Source organism: Onychomys torridus, chromosome 5 (genome assembly GCF_903995425.1).
Source record: "Onychomys torridus chromosome 5, mOncTor1.1, whole genome shotgun sequence".
Lineage (NCBI taxonomy): Eukaryota > Metazoa > Chordata > Mammalia > Rodentia > Cricetidae > Onychomys > Onychomys torridus.
In genome coordinates this window covers 51,853,881-51,866,551 of record NC_050447.1, presented here as the reverse complement: position 1 = coordinate 51,866,551, position 12,671 = coordinate 51,853,881, and the positions used below count along the sequence as shown (strand labels likewise).

At 37.1% G+C, this 12,671-nt stretch overlaps 1 protein-coding gene across 1 annotated transcript in view; it reads right to left on the bottom strand.

Annotated features, from left to right (window-relative positions):
• Sugct (succinyl-CoA:glutarate-CoA transferase) overlaps nt 1-12,671 on the bottom strand; it is a 668,818-nt gene that overhangs the window by 405,191 nt on the left and 250,956 nt on the right.

The following is a 12,671-nucleotide window of genomic DNA, read 5'->3' as shown; positions in this document are numbered from 1 at the left end:
CTGCTTGTGCACCAGGTACCAGAAAGAATATCTGCCTCTGTTATAGCTAGTCCTCATACCATCCTGATGAGTACTACAGTCCGCACAGTTGAGGACGCTAGGGTTTTGAGAGCTCAGCTAGTGACACGAACACTTCTCCTATGGGGCCATCTTTCAAAATAATTAATAGTGACAAAAATGTGCTTCTTTACCTTCTTTCACTGTGAGAGTTTAGGGAAAATTATACATAGAATGTGGTTTGAGTGGTCCTGTTGTCAGGGCAGCTATCCATGCTAGTGAAGTGCTTCCTCCTAGTTCTATGGACATGGATTGAATCAAAGCTCTCAATCAATTTTTGTTTTGTTTCTGTTTTTGTTTTCTGAGCTCAATTTATAGTGTGCACATTAATGATGATTCAAACTGTAGCCTATGGCTCCATCTTTAAGCCATCGGCAACAGAATTATTATATCTTCCCAGGGTTGCAAAGGAAAATTCTGTATTGAATTAATTGCCTACACCTGGCTATTTCTGCCTTCTTTTTAGCTGTTTGATTACCAACCCCAGAGCTTCAGAATGTCTGCCTCTTCAGCAACAAATCTGACTGATTCGTTAGCTTGAATTTTGAAGTTTAAAACATGGAAGCATTATCAGGGTTCAAATTCAAGTTGGCATTCTAGACCAAGGCTCCTCTCAGAGCAGAGTGTGGACATGTCTGGAAGATAGTAACAATCACTGATCACCAACATTTACTGAGACAAGACTGACTTTTAATCTTAACATCACCCAGGTCTGTGTTCCTGGGTCAGCAGCTTACCCTCTCTGCATCCCAAATTATCTTAAGAATGTTTTAGGAAAAGTATAATAGCTATAAATTATTTACAACAGGATATGATAAATAACCAAGAAATGACATTTATTTGGAAGTAATTCCAATTACAATAAAAATAAATATAACAATAAACTCTCCCCTAGTTTCAGATCAACATTGAAATGTTAGTGATTTCTATAATAGCCCAATCTATTATGCCTTATCTGTCAGGTATCTTATGATCACAAAAGTTTAAGTTTCTGGAACTTTTAAAATACATTTTTATCTTTATTTTGGTTGTTATTTGTTATCATTTGTTTATGCCTTTTTCTATACAACATCTTTGTCCTGAGGCCTCTAGGGATTTAGTGATGACTAGATTCAGGAATCCCACTTGGTCTTCATTATGCTTGGAACTCCACCATGGGGAAGGATAAGGCAGAGAGTAAAGTTGAGCAGGAAACAATAAATCAGGCTTTTACCAGGCCAACAACTAGGACACTTAGAGAGAATTTAAGAGGTACGAACAAACACTGCTGTGGAGAGGCCAAAGAGCTTAAAGTTTCTTTCTCATCTCATCTCAAGAGCTAAGTGGAAGGTCAAAGCCTCAGCTCTTACAAGTGATGAGAGTGTGCATGCTGACCTTGCGTTGAGTCACAGTTGGATGAGGCCTGCTCTACCATGTGAATTCCTAGCTAGATGAGGCCTGTGCACCTCTACCCACATCCTGCTGACTTCAGAATGTTTCACAACAGTGTGAAGCCAAAGATTTGCTGCCTTTTCCCTCATTGCCTGAAAGGATTTTTAAAGTACTCAAAGACAATCTTTCCTTTTTTTTTTTTTCATAGTTCTCCTTATCAAAAGGCGAAGTCTCTGTGAATTGATAAGCACATAGGCACTGTTGAACCTGGAAAATTCTTTCCTTGAAACAGTTGTGCACCATCTCAAGCTCTTAAACTCTTTGTGCTGCAGGATCTTCTACATAGATCCCACAGCCTTGAGGGAAGGGGTTTGATAAAGACATCAGTTTAATGCTGAGTTTTCTAAAATCTCTCACTCTCTGTCCAAATGTGGGTCTCTGCACTAATTAACATCTACTGCAAGATGAAGCTTCTCTGATGAGGGATGAGGGATACACTGATCTATGAATATAGCAATGTGTTATTTGGAGTGACATACCTGCATAAGATCTACACAAGTTCAAGACAGACAAAAATTCTAGCATGAGAGAGGGAGAGTGGGTGCAAATTCCCACTACCAGCCAAGAAGCTACTTCCAGTTGGTCCCTTTTGGGAGAAGGAAAAGAAGAGAATTTTCTTCAATGGAAGAGTAGTTGGCCAGCACAAATCTGACTTCACATCCCCCCCTCCTTTCTTTGGTTTTGGAGTTGTTATTGTTGTACTGTGAGAGAGAGAGAGAGAGAGAGAGAGAGAGAGAGAGAGAGAGAGAGAGAACATAAAGTTTGGTGAATGGGGAGAAGGCTATAGCTGGGAGTTTTCAAGAAAGAGAAAATATGTGATCAAAGCATATTGTATGAAAATGTTTTTAAAATAAAAAATAAAAGAACCAAGTCTGTGACAAGTATACAATTAAGGCCCCTTTGCTTTTATATTAAATTATCATTATTATTATTGTTGTTGTTATTGTTATTACTGAGCAGGAGGTGTATATGTGGTACTCTGAGGAAACCTTCGTCGAGCTCATTCTTTCCTTTGCCTTTAAGTGAGATGCAGGGCTCAAACTTAGGTCCTCATGATTTTGCAACAAGAACAGAACTTAGGTTGTGTGGCTTACAGGACAAATGCTTTATGTGCTGAGGCATGTCATCAGCCCTATGTCATTCTTTTTTTAACATAGGACAGAAAATATTTTATCAATATGTACTAAATTATTTGATAATATGTAGAAAAATAAATGAACATGATGATATGAAAAGTTAATAAATGTTTAAAAAATGACATAGAAAAGCAGTTCTTTCCTTCCCTTCCATTCAGGTCTCCCTAGTACTACTACCACTGGCCTTAGAACTCTTCTCAGACTGTCTCCTCTCCTTTGGCAAACCCCAGCCTGCTTCCTACCAAGGACCCTGTAGGAAGTACAACAGGCCTAGATGCAGGTAAGCTAACCTATATTCTTCCTTCTCCCTCTATTCCAGGTTCCCTATTCTTGCAAACATCATCATCTACACCAGACAATACTTTCATACTTCCCCCATCCTTTGAAGACTCATAGTACCCCAGCTCTGCTTCCTACCAAGGACCTTGCAGCAACTGAACGTGGTATAGAACCAAGTAGGCCAAGCTGTGTTCTCATTCCCCTCCTCTTCCAATCCTATTGTCCACACCACATGCAACTTCCAGACTGCCTGAATTCCATATCCTGTGCCTACCTACAATGTAGTAAATGCCCCGAACCCTCATTTACCTGTACCCTCCTCCAGACATAATAATAGTTGCTCATTGACTGCATAAGCTCTGTTTGATCAGTCTTATCTGCACTTTTCTCCAGGCCTCAGGCTCACTCTAATTCCCTGTAAACCAGCCCAGACTAATCAGTTCTCCTGACCCTAGACTACCCCTATCAAATCAAACACCCAGCCTTGAGGACACAACATATGTTGAGGTATAGTCTAGTAACTTTGTTGAACCAAGCTCACATGTACCCTCCTAGTGTCCAGACCTGTCTATGATTATATATCTGTGCGAGGCTCAATTGTAATTCCCTGGAACCACATCTGCCTGAATGATCCCTCAAACCTAGGCCTTGCTGATACATCATGAATGCTATTCTATTCCCAAGTCAGTCTAGAAACACATATGAGACACACCAACAACAAAGTAAGTCCACATGCCCAGGTCACATTTGAAAAAACATACAATATAAAAGTACAAGACAGCATACCTCCTCAAAGTCTACTGTTCTATAGAAATGTTTCCAATGAGAATAACCTATATCAATCCCAGGACACAGAAAAATTAAAAGAAAAAACAGATATTTCATGAAAGAATTCAAGGACTTTAATGAAGACACAATGAATAGCTCAATACACTTAAATGATTAACTTAAAGAGAATGAATGCCTGAGGGATGCCCAAGAAAACAAAAGCATAGACTGAGTGAAATGTCAAATACAATCTAGGATTATAAAATCAAATTCAATGCAAAGAACATTGAAGACAACTTAAACTTTCAGATGGAAATGAAAAACCTCAATATATCAATTTTAAAACTCAGGAGTGAGAGAAGATTACCAGCAGAATGCATCAAGCAGAAGATAGAATATCAGGGCTCAAAGATGAGACAGAGGTTTTATACCACACAAAATCGATGATTATAAAAATTAAAAAATAAACTGAAAAGAAATGTTCAGGAACAAGGGGATATCATAAAAAGACCAAATCTTCAAATTATAGGCACAGATGTAGGAGACAGATCCCAGGTCAATAGAAGGCTACATCACCAAGAAGCTCATAGAAGAAAACTTTCCAAAACTAAGGAAAGGTACCCATACAGATACAAGCAGCACAGAAAACAACAAATAGAGAAGACCAGAAAAGAAACCCCTTGGCATATCATAGTTAAAATAATAAATATATGGAAAAAAGAAAGGATATGGAAAGCTACAAGAGAAAAAAACATAAGCAGCATATAAAGGAAAACACATCATAATAACAACTGATTTCTCAATGAGAATTTTAAAGCCTGTAGAGTCTGCATTAATATTCTTATAGTTCTCAAAAAACACAGATGCCAACCTAGAACAATGTATCCCAAAAACTATCTGTCATATACAACAGAGAAAGAAACCTGTCCATAATACAGACAGGCTAAAAGAAATTATGTATTATATCCAAAGAAGCTCCACAGAAGTGATACTTCATATTGAAGAGAGTTAGAATAAGCATAGCCATGAGACTGTAGAAAGAAAACAAGTGTTGTTAAAATTACTGAAACACAAAGTACAACTAAGAACACAAACAGCAAAAAGAAAAGAAAAACAATAAAATAACTGAAACCAACATATACTTTCAATAATAATTTTAAATATTAATGCCTTCAACACTCAAACAAAAGACACAAGATAGTTTACTGGATTAAGAAACAAAACCTACCTTTGTTTTCTACAAGAAATTCAACTTACATATGTACAACTTAAAGAGAGTGGAAAAGTGCTTCAAGCAAATAGGAACTCAGAACAAACATGTTATCCCAATATTTAAAAAAATATTAATTTTCAAACAAATCAAAAAGAAAAAGGACATTTCACTTTAATCAAAAGAATGAATAATCAAAATACCTTACTATCTTAAACACACACACACACACACACACACACACACACACACACAACTTAACAAATGTAATAAAACTTAAAATCAAGAGCAAACAAATCTCTACTAAGTACACAAACTCAGGAAGATTAAACAACTTATTACTGAATGACAAATGGATGAGAGAAGAAAGCAAGACAGAAGCAAAAGAGTCCTGGAACTGAGTAAAAATGAAAACACAACACAACAGAACATCCATGCACATTAAAAGCATTCCTATGAAAGAAATTTATAGCTTTAAGTGCCTACATTAAAAAATCAGAAAGAGCACAAATAAATGACTTAATGATGTAACTCAAGAATTTGGAAAAACAAGAATAAAACAAACCCAAATCTAGTAGATGGCAAGAAATAATAAAAATCAGACCAAAAAATTAATGAAATAGAAACACAGAAGATGATACTAAGAATTAAAGAATCCAATATGCCTGTTCTTTGAGAAGATAAACAAGATCCACAAACCCACAGCCCATTTACTGAAAAGAAAAACAGAGATGGCCCAAATTAAGAGATTCAAGAAGGAGGAAAGATACATTACAAGCACCAAAGAAACTCAGAGTGTTACAGTGAAGTACTTTTAAAAACCTTCACTCCATTATGTTGAAAATCTTAAAGAAACGGTCAGGTTTCTAGATTCATCCAAACCATCAAAAGTAAACCAGAGGGAAACCAAAAACCTATAAAATAGACCAATAAAAATAGGGAGATTGAAACACTAATAAAAAGCTTTGCAAACACTGGCCATGAACAGAAGGATTCATACAGAATTCTACCAAACTTTCAAGGAACTATAGCTAACACATTGCTGAGAGAGAGAGGGGGAGGGAGAGAGCGATGGAGAGAGAGAGAGAGAGAGATAGAGAGAGAGAGAGAGAACTTCAAAACTACTCCATTGAAACGAAGTAAAGACATCAGAAAAAGAAAACTAAAGACCAATATCCTTGATGAATAGAGACATAAAAATATTCAGTAAAATACCTGATACATATAAAAGAACCCATCTACCATAATCAAGTTGGCTTTATCCCTGACATGCAGGATAGTTCAACATATTTAGGCCAATCAATATAATAAATCATATAATTGGACTTAAAGATAATCACATGAACATCTCAATAGATTAAGAAAAAGCCTTTGACAAAATCCAACATGTTTTCATGATCAAAGTCCTAGAGATAGAAAAACCAAAGCAAACATACTTCAATATAATAACAGCTATATATGAGAGACCCAAAGACAACATCATCCTAAACTTATTTGGAACCACAGAAGATCCCATATAGCCTGAGCAAAAGAAAAGAAAATACTGAAAGAATTACTATTTCAGATTTCAAGATACATTACAGAGCCACAGTAATAAGAACAGTATGTTACTGTCACAAAAGCAGACATGTAGACTAGCAGAATAAAACAGAAGACACAAACATATGAACTTGTAACCATTGCCATCTGATATTTAACAAATATTTCAAAAACATTCACTGGAAAAAATATAAAACCATCAACAAATGGTGCTGGAAAACAATATGTCCACATGTAGAAAAATAAAATTAGTATCTACCACCTAGCATTAATGTTAATTCCAAATGGATCAAAAACCTCAGTATGAAACTTAAAAATCTTTAACAGATAGAAAACATAGGCAATCTTATTTATTAATTGTTGCTCTCAGTGTCTGTGCTACTAGTATTATATTTAGGAAGTGGTCTCCTGTGCCAATGCATTTAAGGTTACTTCCTACTTTCTCTTCTATCAGGTTCAGTATAACAGGACTTATGATGAGGTTTTTGTTCCACTTGGAATTGAGTTTTGTGCATGGCAATAGATATGAATCTATTTGTAATCTTCTACATGTTGACATCCAGGTATGCCAGCATCATTTGTTGAAGATGCTTTCTTTTCACATTGTACAGTTTTGGCTTCTTTATCAAAAATCAGGTGGTCATTGGTGTGTGGATTAATGTCAAGGTCTTCAGTTTGATTCCATTGGGCGACATGTCAGGTTTTATGTCAATACCAATCAGACCTCCTGAAACTGAGAAGTGCCTGTAAAGCAAAGGACATGGTAAATAAGACAAAAAAAAATGACAGCCTACAGAATGGGAAAAGATCTTCACCAACCCCACATTTAACAGAAGGCTGATCTCCAAAATATATAAAGACTTCAAGAAACTAGACATCAAAATACCAACAATCCAATTTAAAAAATGTGCTACTGAGCTAAACAGAGAATTCTCAACAGAAGAATCTCAAATGGCCAAAAGACATTTAAGGAATGGCTCAAGAACCTTAATCATCAAGGAAATGCAAATCAAAATGACTCTGAGATACCACCTTACACCTGTCAGAATGGCTAAGATCTAAAACAATGATGACAGCTTATGCTGGAGAGGACTGGAGCAAGGAAAACACTCCTCCACTGTTGGTGGGAGTGTAAACTTATACAGCCACTTTGGAAAGCAGTATGGTAGTTTTTCAGAAAATTGAGACTCAATCTTCCTCAAAACCCAATGATATCATTCTTGGGCATGTACCCAAGGAATGCTTAAAAGTATACCACAAGGACACTTGCTCAGCTATGTTCTTAACAGCATTATTTGTAGTAGCCAGAACCTGGAAACAAGCTAGATGCCCTTCAGCTGAAGAATGGATAAAGAAAATGTGGTACATATACACAATGGAGTACTACTCAGCAGTAAAAAACAATGACATCATAAAATTTGCAGGCAAATGGATGGTACTAGAAAATACCATCCTGAGTAAGGTAACTCAGACTCAGAAGGACAAACATGGTATGTACTTACTCATAAGTGGATGCTAGATCTAAAGCAAAGGATAACCAGACTACAACCCACAGCTCCAGAGAAGCTAGCTAACAAGGAGGACCCTAAGAGGGACACATGGTTTGCCCTGGAAAGAGGAAAGAGATGAGATCCCCATGAGTAAATTGGGAGCAATGGGGGGGGGGGGCTATTGAGGGTAGGGTGTGGGGGATGAGAACATGAGGGAATAGGATGGTCAAGCTGAAACAGGAATAGAGTGGGAGAGCAATGATGGAGAGACCATGATAAAGAGAGACATCATGGGCATAGGGAGAAGCCTGGTGCTAGGGAAGTTCTCAGGAATTCACAAAGATGACCCCAACTTAGACTACTAACAATAGTGGAGAGGGTGCCTGAACTGGCTTACCACAGTAATCAGTGAATACCCTAACTGTCATCATAGAGCCTTCATCCAGTAACTGATGGGAGCAGATGCAAAGATCCACAGCCAAGCACCAGGCCGAGTTCCAGGAGTCCAGTCAAAAAGAGAGAAAAGGGATTCTATGAGCAAGGGGCATCCAGATCATGATGGAGAGACCTACAGAGACAACCAAACCATGCTAGTGAGAACTCATGAACTTTAGACCAACAGCTGTGGAGCCTCCATGGGACTGGACTAGGCCCTCTGCATAAGCAAAACAATTGTGTAGCTTGATCTGCTTAAAGGGCCTCCTGGCAGTAGGCTCAGGATCCATCCCTGATGCATGAGCTGGCTTTGTGGAGCCCATTACCTATGAAGGGGACACCTTGTACAGCCTTAATGCATGGGGGTTGGGGCATGGACCTGCCTCAACTGAATCTACCAGGCTCTGCTGACTCCCCAAGGGTGGCCTTATCTTGTTGGTGGAGGGAATGGGGGATGGGCTGGAGGAGAAGTTTTGGGGGGGGATGGGAAGAGGGAAGAGAGGGCGATCTGTGGTTGGTATGTAAAATGAATTAAAATTTCTTAATTAAAATATGATCTTTGAAAAACAAATATAAAACATAGGTAGTACCCTATAGGATAGAGTTGTAGGAAAGGGCTTTCTGAATAAGACTTGACATACTACAGCTAGCAAATTGAAACAACCGTAATAACCATCAACTAATGAATGGAAAATAAAAATGTGGTACATATATACAATGAAATACTATTCAGTTGTATAGAAAAAATGAAATCATGAAATTTTCAAGTAAGAGGATGTAATAGAGAAGTTCATATTGAGCAAGTGAATCCAGACCCAAAAAGAATGTTCTCTTTTATCTGTAGCTCCTGGCTACAAATCTTAAGATGTGAAAATATAACCTGGAAATTTTACAGCAACCAGGAGAGTAAAGTTTGGAAGGAGTAAAGAGTAAAGGAGAGTAGAACCATGTGTTTAGAAGGTACACTAAAGAGAAAAATACCAAGATAGAAGTGCTAATGAAGGTATAAATGGGAAGACGGAAGTCTTTAATTAGGGAAGAGGAAAGGAAATCAATAGGGAAGGAAAGGATTGGAGGAATAAATAACACTAAGGATATTTGAGAAGTCATAAGAAATCATAGAAATTTATATTTACCTAAAATTAACTATAATACATATGTGTATGTATATATAAATGTATACAGTTTAGATGAAGTTATGCCACTTGAGATAATAATGCTCCCCACAAGAGCCATGGACTATCTAAAAGAAAAAACTTCCCCCATCAGGTATGAGAAACCCCCCTATGAATTGTTGCCAGGAGAGCCCAAGAAGCTCCCAAAAGAATATACAATATTGCTCTTGCCCCTAGATTGCCTCTTAGATGTTGAAGATAAACCTCTATTACTGAAGATACCATGTACTTCAGACCTGAAGGAATCAAGGTAGATCTGACCCAAAGCTTCTTCCTTTAGAACTATTTTTCATAATACTAAAAGTTGCTATGCAAGGTGCCAAGGGAGAGATGTAATTAATAGTTGTACTGAGTCATGATGCCTATGAACCCCAACAATGGCAAAATGTCCCTAAAAGTGTAATAGTGATACACATATATGATTATAATGATAATCAATGTCTGTTTACTTGGACTTATGGCCCACTTAATAAGAGTATCTCTCTCTATTGATGCTATAATATTTATATTACATCCTGTTTATCTCTGTATTAATGCTATAATATTTTGATTTTATCTTTGCATTTATATTCATATGGTATTATTTATAACACATCTTTTTATCTTTCTATTCATATGAGAGTGTTTATATTTTCTCTCTTCACCTTCCTATTCAAATTAGAGTTTTATATTACATTTGTGCATCTCCCTAATTATACAATAGTCTTTTTTTGCATCTGTATATCTCTTCATTTTACTATATTTACAATAAACATGTATTTTTTCATTGAACTTCTTAGTAACATAAGTAATACATTTTGTGTTTGTACATTTTGTACTACAATTTTTCTTATTTGTGATGTTAATTTGTCTATCCAGCTTGTCAAACATGGATATGTGGCTCATTTATTTTTCCCAGTGAACATATTCTTGTTTTACTAATATAGTTTAATAATTTTTAATTTGGTGGTATGGTTTGAACATGATGCACCCCTAGTCTCTGATATCTGAATACTTGGTCTAAGACATCTGACATGGAGCTAGACGATTTGGCATTTGCCCTGCTGGCTCTTGTTATTGTTTTGGTACAGTATTTCCTCATTATATCTCATTCCTCCATTTTGGAGTAGTAATGTATATTTTCTGTCATACTATATTGTAAGTATGTAATTTGTTTTTTCACTTTACAGGGTTTGCAATAAAAAGATTGCCTGGATTCTTAGGAGTGATTTTTGGTCTCTGTATTTTAGACAGGGTTATGACAGTGAATGACTATGAGGAGTTTTAAAGTTAGACTAAATGTATTTTGCATTATGAGATGGCCACAAGACTATGGGGGCTAGGAAGTAGAATGTTGTGGTTTGAATGAGATGATGTCTCAGTAGTCTCAGGCATTTGAATACTTTGAATACATCTACATCTGAATACATACACATCTGAATAGCTTGCATTATGAGATGGCTCCAAGACTATGAGGGCTATGAAGTAGAATATTATGGTTTGAATGAGATGATGCCCCAGGAGTCTCAGGTATTTGAAAACTTAGTCCTCATTGGTGACACTGTTTGGAGAGGTTTAGGAGATATGGTCTTATTGGAAGAAGTATATCTCTGGAGGTAGGCTTTGAGAGTTTAAAAATTCACACCATTCCCAATTTGCTCTTTGCTTCTTGCTCGGAGTTCAAGATGTGACCTATTAGCCACCATGCTTGATGAGAGCTGCCAAACTTCCAAGCCATAAATAGACTTTCATCTTTCTGGAACCATAAGCCATATAAGCCCGTACTTCTATAAGTTTTCTTGGTCATAATACTTTACCACAGCAACAGAAAAGTAACTGATACAGCTGGTATGTCTGCTTGTAAGACAAGGTCTCACAAGCCCAGGCTACCTGGAACTCACAATCATCCTGCCTCATCCTCCTGAATATTAATACTATTCATTTTTCTTCTACCAATGATCCTGATCCTACTGCCAGGGGGCCCTTTAAGCAGATCAAGCTACACAATTGTTTTGCTTATGCAGAGGGCCTAGTCCAGTCCCATGGAGGCTCCACAGCTGTTGGTCTAAAGTTCATGAGTTCTCACTAGCATGGTTTGGTTGTCTCTGTAGGTCTCTCCATCATGATCTGGATGCCCCTTGCTCATAGAATCCCTTTTCTCTCTTTTTGACTGGACTCCCGGAACTCGGCCTGGTGCTTGGCTGTAGATCTCTGTATCTGCTCCCATCAGTTACTGGATGAAGGCTCTATGATGACAGTTAGGGTATTCACTGATTACTATGGTAAGCCAGTTCAGGTACCCACTCCACTATTGTTAGTAGTCTAAGCTGGGGTCATCCTTGTGAATTCCTGGGAACTTAGACAGATTATTATTTTTGTGCTTAAGATTCTGGCTTTTGTGTTGCTTTGAGAGATAATAGCCCCTAGTTCATAAGCTTGTTATGAGAAATTAAATGAACATATTATAGGCATTTAGAATAGTATAGAGTACTAGTTAAGTGCATTTTAGTATTAAACATATACAACTAAACTAACATTATGGAGAGAAAATTATTGCCAGGGAAGGGACAGATATTGCAATGGAAATTTTAGAAATAAATTTTGATAGAGAATTGCATTCTTTAGACAAATCTGAATAAACCTATACCAACCCTGTGAGGCTCTACAAGAATCAGGCTAAAGTCTCCAGCTCAGTAACTATAAACAGGCTTGTGACACTTATATAACCTACAGAGAAACAGCTGGAATTTGTTGGTCAGTGTTCCTACCATAAACAGAATCATGGGTTTAATATTTCCTGTAATTTCTTCAGACCTTATTTCCTCTTGGGAATTTTTCTCTCTATATTACAGTGAATTATGGTTAAAGTTATCTTCTTTCTATTTAGCATTCACTAACTCTCCCCATCATCTGCATGTTGATTTGTGGGCCACACAAAAGATGGAGTGATCATATATACAGGGAACCCAGTCAAAGCCTTCTTTCTCAGTGTCACTCAGAACTCCCCATGCAACTTTCCCTTAAACACACTGAGACAAGAACTTGAGTAGCCAATATGTCTTAAGACTCACACTAGTTGTCAGTACATCAACAATTCTAATTTACACTCATCTCACTCACAGTTCACAAATGAACTGTTTCACAGAGATTTTAAATGCAGTATGGATCATGT